Source organism: Lissotriton vulgaris, chromosome 2_1, assembly GCF_964263255.1.
Source record: "Lissotriton vulgaris chromosome 2_1, aLisVul1.2, whole genome shotgun sequence".
Taxonomy (NCBI): domain Eukaryota; kingdom Metazoa; phylum Chordata; class Amphibia; order Caudata; family Salamandridae; genus Lissotriton; species Lissotriton vulgaris.
In genome coordinates, this window is record NC_141687.1 from 64,805,127 (window position 1) to 64,826,416 (window position 21,290).

A 21,290-nucleotide genomic window follows, 5' to 3' on the forward strand; every position below is an offset into this window, starting at 1 on the left:
GCACTCCACACCCCCCAGTTCAGACATGGCTATATGCAAATCAGCCTTGACCCTGTGCCTCATGGGAACAGTCCAGCCCGAACTGCCAAGTCATGTCTTTCCGGGACCGGAAACAAGCATCCTAGGACCGGTTTCTGGCTATCAGCCGTCATCAGCCAGGATAGCTTGACTCCAGTGGTGTGGAGAGCATGGGACTCACACGTCTGAGCATACCCATCCCACTCGGGGTGACAAATGCAAAAACAACAATTGATGGACAGAATGCAGAACAATGTCATACATTCACCCCAGTACAGAGATCTGGGCCTAAATCCATTGTTTCTTTGCACTCCACATCACCCCAGTTCAGACATGGCTATATGCAAATCAGCCTTGACCCTGTGCCTCATGGGAACAGTCCAGCCCGAACTGCCAAGCCATGTCTTTCCTGGACCGGAATCAAGCATCCTAGGACTGGTTTCTGGCTATCAGCCGCCTTCAGCCAGGATAGCTTGACTCCAGTGGTGTGGAGAGCATGGGACTCACGTCTGAGCATACCCATCCCACTCGGGGTGACAAATGCAAAAACAACCATTGATGGACAGAATGCAGAACAATGTCTAACACTCACCCCAGTACAGAGATCTGGGCCTAAATCCATGGTCTTTTTTGCACTCCACACCACCCCAGTTCAGACATGGCTATATGCAAATCAGCCTTGACCCTGTGCCTCATGGGAACAGTCCAGCCCGAACTGCCAAGCCATGTCTTTCCTGGACCGGAATCAAGCATCCTAGGACTGTTTTCTGGCTATCAGCCGCCTTCAGCCAGGATAGCTTGACTCCAGTGGTGTGGAGAGCATGGGACTCACGTCTGAGCATACCCTTCCCTCTCGGGGTGACAAATGCAAAAACAACAATTGATGGACAGAATGCAGAACAATGTCATACATTCAACCCAGTACAGAGATCTGGGCCTAAATCCATCGTTTTTTTTGCACTCCACACCCCCCAGTTCAGACATGGCTATATGCAAATCAGCCTTGACCCTGTGCCTCATGGGAACAGTCCAGCCCGAACTGCCAAGTCATGTATTTCCGGGACCGGAAACAAGCATCCTAGGACCGGTTTCTGGCTATCAGCCGTCATCAGCCAGGATAGCTTGACTCCAGTGGTGTGGAGAGCATGGGACTCACACGTCTGAGCATACCCATCCCACTCGGGGTGACAAATGCAAAAACCACAATTGATGGACAGAATGCAGAACAATGTCATACATTCACCCCAGTACAGAGATCTGGGCCTAAATCCATTGTTTCTTTGCACTCCACATCACCCCAGTTCAGATATGGCTATATGCAAATCAGCCTTGACCCTGTGCCTCATGGGAACAGTCCAGCCCGAACTGCCAAGCCATGTCTTTCATGGACCGGAATCAAGCATCCTAGGACTGGTTTCTGGCTATCAGCCGCCTTCAGCCAGGATAGCTTGACTCCAGTGGTGTGGAGAGCATGGGACTCACGTCTGAGCATACCCATCCCACTCGGGGTGACAAATGCAAAAACATCCAATGATGGACAGAATGCAGAACAATGTCTAACACTCACCCCAGTACAGAGATCTGGGCCTAAATCCATGGTCTTTTTTGCACTCCACACCTCCCCAGTTCAGACATGGCTATATGCAAATCAGCCTTGACCCTGTGCCTCATGGGAACAGTCCAGCCCGAACTGCCAAGCCATGTCTTTCCTGGACCGGAATCAAGCATCCTAGGACTGGTTTCTTGCTATCAGCCGTCTTTAGCCCGTATGGCTGGACTCCAGTGGTGTGGAGTGCATGGGACTCACATCTGACCATACCCATCCTACTCGGGGTGACAAATGCAAAAACAACAATTGATGGACATAATGCAGAACAATGTCATACATTCACCCCAGTACAGAAATCTGGGCCTAAATCCATCATTTTATTTGCACTCCACCCAACCCCAGTTCAGACATGGCTACATATAAATCAGTCTTGACCCTGTGCCTCATGGGAACAGTCCAGCCCGAACTGCCAAGCCATGTCTTTCCTGGACCGGAATCAAGCATCCTAGGACCGGTTTCTTGCTATCAGCCGTCTTCAGCCAGGATAGCTTGACTCCAGTGGTGTGAAGAGCATGGGACTCACATATGAGCATACCCATCCCACTCGGGGTGATGAATGCAAAAACAACAATTGATGGACAGAATGCAGAACAATGTCATACATTCACCCCAGTACAGAGATCTGGGCCTAAATCCATTGTTATTTTGCACTCCACACCACCCCAGTTCAGACATGGCTATATGCTAATCAGCCTTGACCCTGTGCCTCATGGGACCAGTCCAGCCCGAACTGCCAAGCCATGTCTTTCCTGGACCGGAATCAAGCATCCTAGGACCGGTTTCTAGCTATCAGCCATCTTCGGCCAGGATAGCTTGACTCCAGTGGTGTGGAGAGCATGGGACTCATATCTGAGCATACCCATCCCACTCGGGTTGACAAATGCAAAAACAACAATTGTTGGACAGAATGTAGAACAATGTCATACATTCACCCCCAATACAGAGATCTGGGCCTACATCCATCATTTTTCTGGACTCCACACCACCCCAGTTCAGACATGGCTTTATGCAAATCAGCCTTGACCCTGCTCCTCATGGGAACAGTCCAGCCCGAACTGCCAAGCCATGTCTTTCCTGGACCGGAATCAAGCATCCTAGGACCGGTTTCTGGCTATCAGCCATCTTCAGCCAGGATAGCTTGACTCCAGTGGTGTGGAGAGCATGGGACTCACGTCTGAGCATACCCATCCCACTCGGGTGACAAATGCAAAAACAACAATTGATGGACAGAATGCTGAACAATGTCATACATTCACCCCAGTACAGAGATCTGGGCCTAAATCCATCGTTTTTTTGCACTCCACACCACCCCAGATCGACATGGCTATATGCAAATCAGCCTTGACCCTGTGCCTCATGGGAACAGTCCAACCCAAACTGCCAAGCCATGTCTTTCCTGGACCCGAATCAAGCATCCTAGGACCGGTTTCTGGCTATCAGCCGTCTTCAGCCAGGATAGCTTGACTCCAGTAGTGTGGAGAGCATGGGACTCACGTCTGAGCATACCCATCCCACTTGGGGTGACAAAGGCAAAAACAACAATTGATGGACAGAATGCAGAACAATGTCATACATTCACCCCAGTACAGAGGTCTGGGCCTAAATCCATCGTTTTTTTGCACTCCACACCCCCCAGTTCAGACATGGCTATATGCAAATCAGCCTTGACGCTGTGCCTCATGGGAACAGTCCAGCCCGAACTGCCAAGCCATGTCCTTCCTGGACTGGAATCAAGCATCCTAGGACCTGTTTCTGGCTATCAGCCATCTTCAGCCAGGATAGCTTGACTCCTGTGGTGTGGAGAGCATGGGACTCACTTCTGAGCATACCCATCCCACTCGGGGTGACAAATGCAAAAACAACAATTGATGGACAGAATGCAGAACAATGTCATACATTCAGCCCAGTACAGAGGTCAGCGCCTAAATCCATTGTTTTTTTGTACTCCACACCACCCCAGTTCAGACATGGCTATATGCAAATCAGTCTTGACCCTGTGCCTCATGGGAACAGTCCAGCCCGAACTGCCAAGCCATATCTTTCCTGGACCCGAATCAAGCATCCTAGGACCAGTTTCTGGCTAATACCTGTCTTCAGCCAGGATAGCTTGACTCCAGTGGTGTGGAGAGCATGGGACTCACGTCTGAGCATACCCATCCCACTCGGGGTGACAAATGCAAAAACAACAATTGATGGACAGAATGCAGAACAATGTCATACATTCACCCCAGTACAGAGATCTGGGCCTAAATCCATTATTTTTTTCACTCCAAACCACCCCAGTTCAGACATGGCTATGTGCAAATCAGCCTTGACCCTGTGCCTCATGGGAACAGTCCAGCCCGAACTGCCAAGTCATGTCTTTCCTGGACCGGAATCAAGCATCCTAGGACCGGTTTCTGGCTATCAGCCGTCTTCAGCCAGGATAGCTTGACTCCAGTGGTGTGGAGAGCATGGGACTCACGTCTGAGCATACCCATCCCACTCGGGGTGACAAATGCAAAAACAACAATTGATGGACAGAATGCAGAACAATGTCATACATTCACCCCAGTACAGAGATCTGGGCCTAAATCCATAGTTTCTTTGCACTCCACACCCCCCAGTTCAGACATGGCTATATGCAAATCAGCCTTGACCCTGTGCCTCATGGGAACAGTCCAGCCCGAACTGCCAAGCCATGTCTTTCCTGGACCGGAATCAAGCATCCTAGGACCTGTTTCTGGCTATCAGCCATCTTCAGCCAGGATAGCTTGACTCCAGTGGTGTGGAGAGCATGGGACTCACGTCTGAGCATACCCATCCCACTCGGGGTGACAAATGCAAAAACAACAATTGATGGACAGAATGCAGAACAATGTCATACATTCAACCCAGTACAGAGATCTGGGCCTAAATCCATCGTTTTTTTGCACTCCACACCCCCCAGTTCAGACATGGCTATATGCAAATCAGCCTTGACCCTGTGCCTCATGGGAACAGTCCAATTAATTAAACAGGGGGTGGTGATGGACAGAGTTTCTGAATTAATCAGAATACTCTCACCCAGCCAAGAGATCAGGGCTTGATCCAACACTGTTTTTTAGCTCACTGCACCATCCCACCACAGAACATATGCAAATTAGTCTGTCCCTGGCCCAGTGCATCATGGGAACAGGGCAGACCAAACTACCAAGCCAATTCTTTCACTGGGAAGGAAACAAGCTTCCGGGGACCGGTTTCTGGCATTACAGCCTTCTTCGGCCCGGCTTGCTTGAATCCTGATGGTGCAATGAGCAAGGGACTCACGTCTGAGTATACCCTTCCACGCTTATGGTGGACAAAATAATTAAACAACAGGGGGTGGTGATGGACAGAGTTTCTGAATTAAGCAGAATACTCTCACCCAGTCAAGAGATCAGGGCTTGATCCAACACTGTTTTTTAGCTCACTGCACCATCCCAGCACAGAACCTGGCTATATGCAAATTAGTCTGTCCCTGGCTCAGTGCATCATGGGAACAGGGCAGACCAAACTACCAAGCCAATTCTTTCACTGGGAAGGAAACAAGCCTCCGGGGACCGGTTTCTGGCATTACAGCCTTCTTCGGCCCGGCTTGCTTGAATCCTGATGGTGCAATGAGCAAGGGACTCACGTCTGAGTATACCCATCCACGCTTATGGTGGACAAAATAATTAAACAACAGGGGGTGGTGATGGACAGAGTTTCTGAATTAAGCAGAATACTCTCACCCAGTCAAGAGATCAGGGCTTAATCCAACACTGTTTTTTAGCTCACTGCACCATCCCAGCACAGAACCTGGCTATATGCAAATTAGTCTGTCCCTGGCCCAGTGCATCATGGGAACAGCGCAGACCAAACTACCAAGCCAATTCTTTCACTGGGAAGGAAACAAACTTCCGGGGACCGGTTTCTGGCATTACAGCCTTCTTTGGCCCGGCTTGCTTGAATCCTGATGGTACAATGAGCAGGGGACTCACGTCTGAGTATACCCTTCCACGCTTATGGTGGACAAAATAATTAAACAACCGGGGGTGGTGATGGACAGAGTTTCTGAATTAAGCAGAATACTCTCACCCAGTCAAGAGATCAGGGCTTGATCCAACACTGTTTTTTAGCTCACTGCACCATCCCAGCACAGAACCTGGCTATATGCAAATTAGTCTGTCCCTGGCCCAGTGCATCATGGGAACAGGGCAGACCAAACTACCAAGCCAATTCTTTTACTGGGAAGGAAACAAGCTTCCGGGGACCGGTTTCTGGCATGGGAACAGTCCAGCCCGAATTGCCATGTCATGTCTTTCCGGGACCGGAAACAAGCATCCTAGGACCCGTTTCTGGCTATCAGCCGTCATCAGCCAGGATAGCTTGACTCCAGTGGTGTGGAGAGCATGGGACTCACACGTCTGAGCATACCCACCCCACTCGGGGTGACAAATGCAAAAACAAAATCAATGGACAGAATGCAGAAAAATGTCATACATTCACCCCAGTACAGAGATCTGGGCCTAAATCCATCGTTTTTTTGCACTCCACACCACCCCAGTTCAAACATGGCTATATGCAAATCAGTCTTGACCCTGTGCCTCATGGGAGCAGTCCAGCCCCAACTGCCAAGCCATGTCTTTCCTGGACCTGAATCAAGCATCCTAGGACCGGTTTCTGGCTATTACCCATCTTCAGCCAGGAAAGCTTGACTCCTGTGGTGTGGAGAGCATGGGACTCAAGTCTGAGCATACCCATCCCACTCGGGGTGACAAATGCAAAAAAAACATTTGATGGACAGAATGCAGAACAATGTCATACATTCACCCAAGTACAGAGATCTGGTCCTAAATCCATTGTTTTTTTGCACTCCATACCACCCCAGTTCAGACATGGCTCTATGCAAATCAGCCGTGACCCTGTGCCTCATGGGAACAGTCCAGCCAGAACTGCCAAGCCATGTCTTTCCTGGACCGGAATCAAGCATCCTACGACCAGTTTCTGGCTATCAGCTGTCTTCAGCCAGGGTAGCTTGACTCCTGTGGTGTGGAGAGCATGGGACTCACGTCTGAGCATACCCATCCCACTCAGGGTGACAAATACAAAAACAACAATTGATGGACAGAATGCAGAACAATGTCATACATTCACCGCAGTACAGAGATCTGGGCTTAAATCCATCGTTTTTTTGCACTCCACAGCCCCCAGTTCAGACATGGCTATATGCAAATCAGCCTTGACCTTGTGCGTCATGGGAACAGTCCAGCCCGAACCGCCAAGTCATGTCTTTCCGGGACCGGAAACAAGCATCCTAGGACCGGTTTCTGGCTATCAGCCGTCATCAGCCAGGATAGCTTGACTCCAGTGGTGTGGAGAGCATGGGACTCACGTCTGAGCACACCTATCCCACTCGGGGTGACAAATGCAAAAACAAAATTGATGGACCGAATGCAGAACAATGTCATACATTCACCCCAGTACAGAGATCCGGGCCTAAATCCATCGTTTTTTTGCACTCCACACCACCCCAGTTCAGACATAGCTATATGCAAATCAGCCTTGATCCTGTGCCTCATGGGAACAGTCCAGCCCAAACTGCCAAGCCATGTCTTTCCAGGACCCGAATAAAGCCACCTAGGACCAGTTTCTGGCTATCAGCCATCTTCAGCCAGGATAGCTTGACTCCAGTGGTGTGGAGAGCATGGGACTCACACGTCTGAGCATACCCATCCCACTCGGGTGAAAAATGCAAAAACAAAATTGCTGGACAGGATGCAGAACAATGTCATACATTCACCCCAGTACAGAGATCTGGGCCTAAATCCATCGTTTTTTTGCACTCCACACCACCCCAGTTTAGACATGGCTATATGCAAATCAGTCTTGACCCTGTGCCTCATGGGAGCAGTCCAGCCCGAACTGCCAAGCCATGTCTTTCCTGGACCCGAATCAAGCATCCTAGGACCGGTTTCTGGCTATTAGCCATCTTCAGCCAGGATAGCTTGACTCCAGTGGTGTGGAGAGCATGGGACTCACGTCTGACAATACCCATCCAACTCAGGGTGACAAATGCAAAAAAAACATTTGATGGACAGAATGCAGAACAATGTCATACATTCACTCAAGTACAGAGATCTGGGCCTAAATCCATTGTTTTTTTGCACTCCACACCACCCCAGTTCAGACATTGCTATATGCAAATCAGCCTTGACCCTGTGCCTCATGGGAACAGTCCAGCCAGAACTGCCAAGCCATGTCTTTCCTGGACCGGAATCAAGCATCCTAGGACCGGTTTCTGGCTATCAGCCGTCTTCAGCCAGGGTAGCTTGACTACTGTGGTGTGGAGAGCATGGGACTAACGTCTTAGCATACCCATCCCACTTAGGGTGACAAATACAAAAACAACAATTGATGGACAGAATGCAGAACAATGTCATACATTCACCCCAGTACAGAGATCTGGGCCTAAATCCATCATTTTTTTGCACTCCACACCACCCCAGTTCAGACATGGCTATATGCAAATCAGTCTTAACCCTGTGCCTCATTGGAACAGTCCAGCCCGAACTGCCAAGCCATGTCTTTCCTGGAACCGAATCAAGCATCCTAGGACCGGTTTCTGGCTATTAGTCGTCTACAGCCTGGATAGCTGGACTCCAGTGGCGTGGAGAGCATGGGACTCACATCTGAGCATACCCATCTCACTGGGCGTGACAAATGCAAAAACAACAATTGATGGACAGAATGCAGAACAATGTCATACATTCACCCCAGTACAGAGAACTGGGCCTAAATCCCTTGTTTTTTTCACTCCACACCACCCCAGTTCAGACATGGCTATATGCAAATCAGCCTTGACCCTGTGCCTCATGGGAACAGTCCAGCCCGAACTGCCAAGCCATGTCTTTCCTGGACCCGATTCAAGCATCCTAGGACCGGTTTCTGGCTATCAGCCGTCTTCAGCCAGGATAGCTTGACTCCAGTGGTGTGGAGAGCATGGGACTCACGTCTGAGCATACCCATCCCACTCGGGGTGACAAATGCAAAAACAACATTTGATGGACAGAATGCAGAACAATGTCATACATTCACCCCAGTACACAGATCTGGGCCTAAATCCATTGTTTTTTTGCACTCCACACCCCCCAGTTCAGACATGGCTGTACGCAAATCAGCCTTGACCCTGTGCCTCATGGGAACAGTCCAGCCCAAACTGCCAAGCCATGTAATTCCTGGACCCGAATCAAGCCTCCTAGGACCGGTTTCTGGCTATCAGCCGTCTTCAGCCAGGATAGCTTGACTCCAGTGGTGTGGAGAGCATGGGACTCACATCTGAGCATACCCATTCCACACGGGGTGACAAATGCAAAAACAACAATTGATGGACAGAATGCAGAACAATGTCATACATTCACCCCAGTACAGAGATCTGGGCCTAAATCCATTGTTTTTTTGCACTCCACACCACCCCAATTAAGACATGGCTATATGCAAATCAGCCTTGACCCTGTGCCTCATGGAAACAGTCCAGCCCGAACTGCCAAGCCATGTCTTTCCTGGACCGAAATCAAGCATCCTAGGACCAGTTTCTGGCTATCAGCAGTCTTCAGCCAGGATATCTTGACTCCAGTTGTGTGAAGAGCATGGGACTCACGTCCGAGCATACCCATCCCACTCGGGGTGACAAATGCAAAAACAACAATTGATGGACAGAATGCAGAACAATGTCATACATTCACCCCAGTACAGAGATCTGGGCCTAAATCAATCATTTTTTTTTGCACTCCACACCAACACAGTTCAGACATGGCTATATGCAATTCAGCATTGACCCTGTGCCTCATGGGAACAGTCCAGCCCGAACTGCCAAGCCATGTCTTTCCTGGACCGGAATCAAGCATCCTAGGACCGGTTTCTGGCTATCAGCCGTCTTCAGCCAGAATAGCTTGACTCCAGTAGTGTGGAGAGCATGGGACTCACGTCTGAGCATACCCATCCGACGGGGTATGCACACCACTGGAGTCAAGCTATCCTGGCTGATGATGGCTTATCAGCCAGAAACTGGTCCTAGGATGCTTGATTCCGGTCCAGAGAAGAGATGGCTTGGCAGTTCGGGGTGGACTGTTAGTTATTTGGGAAGTTGGTCCCTTGCTTCCCTGCGAAATCCTATAACGTCAAGGAAGACATCTAAGGTAAGGGCCATCGTGGTACCTTGACACCTCTCCACTCACCCCTTACACCCTTCTCTTCTCCTACTATCCTGTCCCCGAACCCCTACCCCCCCTCTCCATGCCTGTCTCTCCTGCACACTGCACATCCCGCTCTCCCCCAGACCTCCCCACAGCTTCAGCACCCCGCTTACCACCTCCCAGGCCTCTCACCCTCTCCCAACACCAGACATCCTCCCCGACCAACTACGAACACACCTTCTCCACTCCTCCTCCACTCCACCTGCCCCAACTACCTCTTTAACTATCCCGCCCTTCCCACGTACCTCCCCCTGACTGCCAGAACTTCCCTCCCCCCACAGACCTCCCCACTCCCACAACATCCGCACCGTTCTCGCCCCCCAGACCTCCCACCCTCTCCGAACGCCAAAACACCTCCCCTGACCAACTCAGAAAACACCTCCCCCTCCTGCCTCAACTACTTCCCACCTCACTCTTTTAACTCTTTGCAACATTGACTGCAATATTGCTTACTTGGTATCTGAAGTCGCCTGGCTAAGAGAGGATTTCAAAGACTTCAAATCCCTTAACCCCAAAACCTGCCCCTTCTGGTCCACTTGACCATACACTGGTCCACAAAAACCCACTAATCCCAAACCTTGGAAAACCACACCACTACACAACTGTACACATAGACCTCTTTGCACCTTAAGTGACCACTCTGCCACTGACCTATCCGACATCTGCAACTCCTACCCGCCAATAACCTCACTTAAGGATATGGCCGTTCCTCACTCCAACATCCCATAGGGACCAGCAGAATCCCCTCCTCACCCGGCTCCCCCAGACCCTCTCCTCAACTTTCCGCCATCCACTCATGCCCCCCTTCCAAAAACAATCCTAAGCCCCTGGCCTGCATGCTCTTGAACTGCTGTTCGGCGGTTTAACATGCAACCTAAATTTCAAAAACTATCCTTAGTGAAGGTATAGACGTCGCCTTCCTCACGGAAACCTCACTCAATGACCATTTAACATCCCTTCTTAACCCCTCACTCCCCGGTTACTCTATCATCAGAAAAGACAGACCAAAGAGAATAGGAGGTGGATTAGCAATGATTTTTAAAAGCGAACTCCAGCTCTCCCTCGTCAAAAACATGGACTTTGCAACCTTTGAATACCTAGGAGCGGAGGTTAAGTTCCAAGACGCTTCCCCAAAATGTCTACACAACATCTATCACCCTCCGGGTGAACCTCTTCCCTTTGCTGAGGAACTATCTGACTTTCTTACTCCATCGTCACTTTCTAGGTCTAAACATCTCTTCGTAGGAGACTTAAACCTTCACTGGAACGTGCACGAGGACCTTACTATCAAACTTCTCAATAAACTTCTTTAGATGAATGACCTCAAACAACTCTGCCATTCCCCAATCCACTCTAAAGGGGCTACTCTTGATGCCATCATTGCAAACAATGATTTGGCATCCCTATCCAACATCATCTCTGTCGACTGGTCTGACCACCAACTCATACTGTTCATGATCTCCACCTTAGCCCCGCCCCCACCTAAAAACATCAAAACAAAATTTCTACCAGAAACCTTAATCTTATCCCCCCTGGCATACTGGAGGCCAAACTCCAAGCTCAACTTAGTTGCACCCCTCCCTCTCTTAATGCAAATGAGGTCACTGAGCACTATAATAAAACTGTCTCCGAGGTTTTCGATCAACTGGCACCATCCAAACTATAAACTCAAAAAAATATCCCTTCCAAATCATGGTTTACTCAGTCTTCAACAGTGAAAGACGTGCTCTTAGACTGGCTGAAAGAACTTGGAGACAACACCCTTCCCCCTGCAAACTCGTCCTCCTTCGAATCGCTAGATCTACTTACAAGAAACACATTTTCTTTGAAAAGGCATCCTTCTTTCGTTCACAACTCGCCCATGCCAAAAATAGACCCAGAGAACTGTTCAACATTGTTAGAAACCAAACCTCCCCCGTCCCCTCCACTTGGCGGCCTCCTCCAACAAATGTGAAGAAATTACTAACCTTTTCTCTCAAAAAATTGCCAAAATTGACAAATCTTTCATTTTAACTCAGATACCTCCCAAGCCCCAATATACCCTTGTTACTACTCCAACCCCCTCCCCCCTGATCCTGCCTCCCCCCGCACCAACTTACCCTGACAAAATACATCTAATAAATAATGCTTCAGCAAAATTTCCACTCCGTTTCCGAGCTAGAAGTCTTTAACATCCTGCCCAAATTAAAACTGTCCTCTCACACAAAAGACCCCTCCTGTCTACCCTCATCCAAGACCTTAAGTACGTCATTGTATCTTACTGGACCAAAATCATCAACTCCTCCTTTCCTCGGGGTGTGTCCCTGTCTCCCTCCAACTTGGACAGGTCACGCCTATCCCTACAAACCCTAAGGCTGACTCAACTGACCCTAATAACCTGTGCCCCATCTCAAACCTCCCCATTCTGTCAAAGGCCCTTGAAAAATGTGCCCTTCTTCAATTGGATAAACACATGGACACTTTCAAACTGCTCGACCCTCTACAATCCGGCTTCCGTAAAGGCTGCAGCACTGAAACTGCATTGCTAAAAATAGTTGATGACATACACCATGCCCTGGATAATGGTGAGACCTGCCTACTCATTCTCCTAGACCTCTCTACGGCATTCGATACAGTTAACCACTTAACCTTACTCAATACATTTAAACTTAATTTCAGTCTTAATGGCACTGTCCTGAACTGGTTCCCCTCCTACTTCCAACACAGAACCCAGCTAATCAAAATCCAAAACTGCCACTCCAGCCCCACTCCTGTCTCCCTTGGTGTCCCCCAAGAATCTATCCTCTCTCCTGCTCTATTCAACTTATTTATGGAACCCCTTACCCTCATACTTAAATAAGCCGGTATTAACTATCACCTGTATGCCGACGATACCCAACTGTAATATAAAATAAAATCCCACTCAGATGTCCTACACCTTAACACTGCCTTGGCTAATATACAAACCTCATTCTACTCAAATCATCTCCAACTCAACCCAAACAAACCTGAAATCATTATTTTCGCTCCTAAAAACAACCCACTCCCCATCCAAACATGGATCTCTGACCTTAATGCCCTAAACTGTTCGCTCTCCTTATCCAAATCAGTAAAATCCCTTGGCATCACAATTGACAGTAAGTTAACGCTCCATTCCCATATAAAAAATTCAGGAAAAGGAGAAATTTTCACGCTCCAAACATTTCATTCCACCAGAAATTTTCAAATCTGTTGTCAAATCTCTAGTCCTCTCGAAAATTGACTATGGCTAAGCCCTACTTTCTGGATCTACCAAAGTCTACCTTGCCCCCTCAAATCTAGCAGCAAGGCTTACAACTGACTGCAAACGCTCTGAGCACATCTCGCCTGCTCTTAAGACCATTAAATTGCTTCTTATTAAAGGCAGATCCCCCATTAAAATAGCCTGCATTGCGTACAAAGCCCTTCATCAAAAGACCCTGCTTTACCTCTCAAACAAACTCAATAAAGCGGGCAGTGCCCGACCGATGAGAAGCACCAACTCTCTCCTCCTCTGTTAAAAAAGAAAGCTGTGCAATCTCGCTCCTTCTCTGGTAAGGCTCTCAGCATCTGGACTGCCATCCCTAAAGATCTACGACTCAACCCTTCATATGCCAGTTTAAAAAAAAAGACCTTAAAATGCACCTGCTCAACAAATATTAGGGTCCTTATTCCTTCCATTACTATACCTGTTATACTCTTCCCCCTTCTTGAAACCCTGTCATCCCCCTCTCTTCACTCCTCCTGTGTCAACCCCACCTATTCACCCCCTTCCCTACCCATCTTCACCTTTTCTTCCACCCTACCACCCCTTACCGAACACTTCCCCTCCCCCCCTTTCTCTCACTCGGACAACCCTTCCTTATTCACAAAAAATGAGTCCACCTCCTTTATACTGTGTAATAATTTGTAATTACTCTATTCATATGTTGTTTTGTAAATTGCTACTTTGCATTTTTTATTAAGTCAAGCTATGTCACTCAATGTCACAAAAACACTGACTGGGGGGCATTCCTGGTAGGAATGCAATTGCTGATCGGCTAACAACAAAAACCCTGCCAAAAGAAATACAAACCCGAGAGACAGCATTCCTCACATGCAATGCACATATGTAACAGCAATAACTATATGAAAAGACCCGAGTCTCATAAAATTACATCCCATATCCCACATACAGTGGAATCTGCCTTCATAGAAATGTGCCAGACATTTCATCATCTCTCTAAAATCAGACAACAAATACAGTGGACTTTCACAAGTAAGAAATTACTTTCCAGCAACAATTAGGATTAAAACGTGCAGCACATTTTCCCAAACATAAACTTTTTAGCTATTTGAAAAAGTTCAGGCATGTAGTGTCAAATCAGAAAGTCATTTTATATCAGCCCTGATTAAAATCATCCAAAACATTTAATTTTCAGTTAAGTAAAAATAACAGCCCACTTAACTTCTAGCTCATCTTGTGCTGGGACAAACTCCTGATCAATAAAATTGATGTAAAACCTACCAGTCAAATGTGTAATCTGAATTTGAAGAATCCAAACGCCTGCAACCTTGCGCTATGCAAAGCAGCGATTCACTGGTGACTTGAATCACATAAACAGGTCTTGTTTCTGCTTATGCTGAACAGGTCACAATGAGGAACACATCATTCACACTATGACATCACCAAACTTCACAGAGCTTCAGGCTAGCAGAGCAGGGCCCCTAATGCCATGGCAACGAGGGAGCACTGGTACAAGAAAGTTCACCTATTTCTAATGAATTATTAGACAGATTTTCTTTTCATATTTGTTGTCAATTTATAAATCACTATCCACTACTCAATTTAATATAGAATGTACCTTAAATAAATGCCTATGGCACTTGTTAATATCAAATTAATAATAATGTATTAAAAGGAAGACCAGTGGCTAAAAACAAAGAGATTCTCAGGGCCTCATTTACAAACTTTGTATGCACAGCAGCACTATAGGCCTTTCTGCTGTGCTTCAGCGCGTCAAAAGAAAATGGCATCATCTCTCGAAAATCAGACTACAAATACAGTGGACGTTCACAAGTAAGAAATTACTTTCCAGCAACAATTAGCATTAAAACGTGCAGCATGTTTTCACAAACATAAACTTTTTAGCTATTTAAAAAAGTTCAGGCATGTAGTGTCACATCAGAAAGCGATTTTATATCAGCCCTGATTAAAATCTTCTAAAACATTTAATTTTCAGTTAGGTAAAAATAACAACCCACTTAACTTCTATCTCATCTTGTGCTGGGACAAACTCCTGATCAATTAAATTGATGTAAAACCTACCAGTCAAATGTGTAATCTGAATTAGAAGAATCCAAAAGCCTGCAACCTTGGGCTATGCAAAGCAGCAATTTACTGGTGACTTGAATCACATAAACAGGTCTTGTTACTCCTTATTCTGAACAGGTCACAATGAGGAACGCATCATTCACACTATGACATCTCCAAACTTCACAGAGCTTCAGGCTAGCAGAGCAGGGTCCCTAATGCCATGGCAACGAGGGAGCACTGGTACAAGAAAGTTCACTTATTTCTAATGAATTATTAGACAGATGTTCTTTTCATATTAGTTGTCAATTTATAAATCACTGTCCACTACTTAATTTAATATAGAATGTACCTTAAATAAATGCATATGGAACTTGTTGATATCAAATTAATAATAATGTATAAAAGGAAGTCCAGTGGCCAAAAAAAAAGAGATTCTCAGGGCCTCATTTACAAACTTTGTATGCACGGCAGCGCTACAGGTCTTTCTGCTGTGCTTCAGCGCGTCAAAAGAAAAAGGCATCATCTCTCGAAAATCAGACTACAAATACAGTGGACGTTCACAAGTAAGAAATTACTTTCCAGCAACAATTAGCATTAAAACGCGCAGCACATTTTCACAAACATATCCTTTTTAGCTATTTAAAAAAGTTCAGGCATGTAGTGTCACATCAGAAAGTCATTTTATATCAGCCCTGATTAAAATCTTCTAAAACATTTAATTTTCAGTCAGGTAAAAATAACAACCCACTTAACTTCTAGCTCATCTTGTGCTGGGACAAACTCCTGATCAATTAAATTGATGTAAAACCTACCAGTCAAATGTGTAATCTGAATTCGAAGAATCCAAAAGCCTGCAACCTTGGGCTATGAAAAGCAGCGATTTACTGGTGACTTGAATCACATAAACAGGTATTGGTACTCCTTATTCTGAACAGGTCACAATGAGGAACGCATCATTCACACTATGACATCACCAAACTTCACAGAGCTTCAGGCTAGCAGAGCAGGGTCCCTAATGCCATGGCAACGAGGGAGCACTGGTACAAGAAAGTTCACTTATTTCTAATGAATTATTAGACAGATGTTCTTTTAATATTTGTTGTCAATTTATAAATCACTATCCACTACTCAATTTAATATAGAATGTACCTTAAATAAAGGCCTATGGCACTTGTTAATATCAAATTAATAATAATGTATTTAAAGGAAGACCAGTGGCTAAACAAAAAGAGCTCCTCAGGGCCTCATTTACAAACGTTTTATGCACGTCAGCGCTACAGGCCTTTCTGCTGTACTACAGCGCGTCAAAAGAAAATGGCATCATCTCTCGAAAATCAGACTACAAATACAGTGGACGTTCACAAGTAAGAAATTACTTTCCAGCAACAATTAGCATTAAAACGTGCAGCTTGTTTTCACAAACATAAACCTTTTAGCTATTTGAAAAAGTTCAGGCATGTAGTGTCACATCAGAAAGTCATTTTATAGAAGCCCTGATTAAAATCTTCTAAAACATTTAATTTTCAGTTAGGTAAAAATAACAACCCACTTAACCTCTAGCTCATCTTGTGCTGGGACAAACTCCTGATCAATAAAATTGATGTAAAACCTACCAGTCCAATGTGTAATCTGAATTCGAAGAATCCAACAGCCTGCAGCCTTGCGCTATGAAAAGCAGCGATTCACTGGTGACTTTAATCACATAAACAGGTCTTGTTTCTGCTTATGCTGAACAGGTCACAATGAGGAACACATCATTCACACTATGACATCACCAAACTTCACAGAGCTTCAGGCTAGCAGAGCAGGGTCCCTAATGCCATGGCAACGAGGGAGCACTGGTACAAGAAAGTTCACCTATTTCTAATGAATTATTAGACAGATTTTCTTTTCATATTTGTTGTCAATTTATAAATCACTGTCCACTACTCAATTTAATATAGAATGTACCTTAAATAAATGCATATGGCACCTGTTAATATCAAATTAATAATAATGTATTAAAAGGAAGACCAGTGGCTAAAAACAAAGAGATTCTCAGGGCCTCATTTACATACTTTTATGCACGGCAGCGCTACAGGCCTTTCTGCTGTGCTACAGCGCGTCAAAAGAAAATGGCAGGAATGTGCCGTATCTGCAAGATACAGCGCATTCCTGTCCTTCTCCCCTCCCCAAGTGCACAAACAGCAGCTGTGCGCCAACACAGACACCCTCGCTTCATGTTGCCAGGGTGCCTGCATTGCGGGTATGATTGTTTTTGTACATGAAGGCACACCTTCTTGCAAAAAACAAGAATTCATGACATTTCATCCGTCCGTGAGTTCTGCAGAATGCATCAAGCATAGAAAGTGGAAAAAACTAAGAGGAGTAAACAACCGCGGTCGGTAGTGGGATGACCTCCAGGGCGGTGACGTAGCAAGGGGAAGGGGCAGGGTAGGGGGTAGTAATGTATGGATTACGGAGTTTTACTGGTAAGTAAACATATAAATAAAACAAATTTCATTGCGTGCACTGCATCACCAAATGCGATGTAGTGCGCACAACGAAATTCGTTTTATTTATTTATATGTTTACTTACCTGTAGAACTCCGCAATCCACACAATACTAACCCCGACCCTGCCCCTCCCCCTCCCCACGTCACCGTCCTGCAGGGCATCCCACTACAGACCGCGGCTGGGAGTAAAAGTATTTCTCCTTGCCACGCCACTCTCACGCCTCCCCTGGGGACACGTAGGATTATGACGCAATCACAGGTTTGCGCTTCCTCGTAAATATGAGAATGCTTCAGATTCCATGGGTGTTGTCTGGGAACACCCACAGCAACCCACATGGAACTCACCTTTAACGCATATTTACAAGGCCATGAAAAGCCACATACAGTGGTTTTGCGTGGCCTTGTCATTATGCTGTGGTAATTTGTGACACCGGAGAGTCAAAAAAGTGATGCTCCAGTGGTGCAAAAGTGCCACTGGGGCCTTGTAAATGAGGCTCCAAGTGTCCAACCAATACATCCACAGAAGATGTAATAATCACTTTTCATAAATAACAATGTACACTGCGTCTGTCATAGAGACATACCCAAGAAGAAGAAATCCTTACATTTGGAAGTGCTGCTTTTCATTCACAATTAAGCACATATAGATTTATGCTTCATTCAATGAAGTTCCTGATATATTTTTTGTTAACTGTCGCGCAGCTGCCCAGTAGCACTGCAGCAGCTTGACTTCTTAATCTGGTGCTTTTGTAAAGCACACTAATCCCCTCAGGCCAAGTTCAAACTACAAAAAACTTCAAATAATTAATAATTTAAAAAAGCCTATTAGGATTTATCCCAATCAGGAAAAGCCAACTTCAATGACTCAGTAGTAGCCAGTGGTGAGCAGGTGCACTCATTCCCACTCTGAAAAAGTGCAACGGGCATCAGTACCCCAGACATTGGCACATAAGCAGTGCCGGCTTGCCGTGGGAGTGCTGTGGGCTGTGTGGGAGGGCTGGGGAGGGGCAGGGTAGGGGGTAGGGGGTAGTGGAGTCCGACATACGACGGACAAGGGTAAGCTAAGTAATTAAATAAATAAAACTATTTACCTTACGTGCTCAGCATTGTCGAGTTGGCCGAGGTATTTAATTATTTGGCTTACTCCTGCCTGTCGAATGTCAGACTCCACTACCCCCCACCACCTCGCAGCACTCCCACAGTGAGCGGCCACAGCACTTAAGTCTCCCAAGAAATGTACCTGTGTGTGTCTCACGTGCCACCTACTTTCAATCTGTGATCTTGCCGAAGTCCCTGATAGACTGTGGGGCTTTGTCGGCTTACATACTACTGGATCACTTTACAATTCCGCCACTCCACAAACCATGTCACAGCGGTCGCCACTTGGTTTCAGGCTGGCTAGTTACCAACCTAAGGAACATTAAGTGCCTGGTCGGTCTGTGAAGCATGACAGCCACAACCTGGGAGAGGGGGGGCTTCGGGGGCTTCAGTTCTTTGTTTCCTCAAGCAATGAAGTACTTCAGCGGGACATGGTACTAATAGTAATATTACCACCTGTCTGTCTACCAGTGTCCTGTTGTTATCTACAAAAATGAGACTGCTGTCATTTCTAACTTGTGAAAGTGCAGAAAACAAAGTGAAGATTTTGGAAAGTGAGAACCACAATGCACCCTAGTATCAAATAAGAAGGATGGGCATGAAATAGCAAAGAAAGCATTGTGTGCTTGAAAAAGGTGGGAGAAACTGATTCTCATTTAGAAAAATAATTCGTAAAATAGGTTTGGTTCAGTTAGCATAACTAGGTCGCAGCGAGCCACATTACTGAATATTAATTGTTTATCATTGAAATTCAACTGCAGCCACAGTGTATGTCTTTGCGTTTTGAAATGTAAAACTGTAACTTATTTCTACCTTCTACGGCTGAAGCTTTGTGATTTGCCACATTACAAGGCTTTGAGCTAAACGTCCATTGTTTTGTAGATGTCATAACAGTGCAGATCAGTCCACTGTATTCAACAGTGCAACAAGTTTGTTGGGGAGTTGTGTTATTGACAAGGTTTTGGCACTAATGGGCCAGCTCGTAGTCGGGAATAGCCCAAGAACATGAATTTAAGGCCACTGATGCCACACCAAGGGTCCAGGGCGTGGAGGGCACCACTGCCGGGTCAGGTGCTGTTGGCTCCAGCTGGATTTGGGTACTGGTTCAGGTGGTTGGGAGCCTGTTTTGTCCCTGTGGCTCTGAACAGGATGCCTGTAGGCTAGTTCTTGTAGTCACTCTGGGTGTCCTGGGTTCATATTCAGGTCCAATCAGTCTGACTCACACAGGAGGGTAGCTGAGCAATAGGGCAGCAGTCTGGCAAGGCAGTAGCTCAGCAGGGAAACAGTCTAGCAGAGTGGAAGTTCTATCAACAGCCCAGCATTCCTTCTTCCTGGTAGGGCCCATACAGGTCCAAAAGTGTACTGAAGAGTTGGTGTCTGAGGTCTTATATTTATATGGGGTACCTTCTTTGAAGTAGGAAAAGCTCCTAGAGGTTTCCCTTTAAAGTGCACAGGCTTTCTGCCTCCCCAGCCTTGACAGCAAACTACCTACAGGGGTACGCAGCTCTTTGTGTGGAGGCAGGACACATCATATTCAAGTGGATGTAGGGCTGTGCCCACTTCCAACCTCCCATCCTGCCAGTGATAGCCTGTCCAGGCACACCTAAGCTTTTTATTGTGTGTGGAGGAATACACAAAGCCCAACTGTCAGCTTCACCCAGTCATGTGACCCAGAGACAGGCTGCAAAAACTGAATAGTTAAGTCAGAAAAATGCCAACTTTCTAAAAGTGGTATTTTCAAAATTGTAATTTCAAATCTGACGTAAACGTAAGATAGGATTTTTCATTACAATTCCAAAGACACAAAACATGAACTGGATACCTGTTTATATTTAGAAGTTACAGATAATTAAATGTAATAAGGTAACTGCAATTTTTTTCCTATGAGAGAGGTAGGTGTTGCAGTGCCGAAAAATGAATTTATGTTTTTTACTACCAGGACCAGCAAAATTTAAAAGTATATGTCTAAATCTGAAATATACTTCACCTTGCTCTCTGAGCTCTCTAGGGCCTACCCTAATGGTGACTTATTTGTATTGAAAAGGAAGGTTTGGGCCTGGCAAGCAGTTTATTTTACCAGGTCAAAATGGCACTTTAAAACTGCTCACACAGCTGTAATTGCAGGCCTGAGACAGGTTTGAAGGACTACCTAAGTGTACCTGGGTACATGTAAGATCACTTTACTAGGGACTTACAAGTACAGTAAATATGCCAATTGGGATAAGCCAATCCTAGCATGTTCTGAGAGAGAGCACAAGCACTTTAGCACTGGTTAGCAGTGTAAAGTGTACAGAATCCTGAGGCCAGCAAAACAAGATAAGCAAAAATGGAGGTAGAAGGCAAAAGGTTTGGGAGTGATACTGCAGAGGAGCTCAGTTCCAACACTTTGTCTTGCCACGTTTTTCTCTGCCCCTCCAATGTTGTTTCTGTCCCCTTGTGACTTCCCCTGTCTCCATGTCAGTCTACCTCTCCATGAGCTTCAGTGTCGGTGTTGCTCTGTCTTGCTCTGTGCTTCAGTGCTCCCCTCAATGCACCCTGGTCTC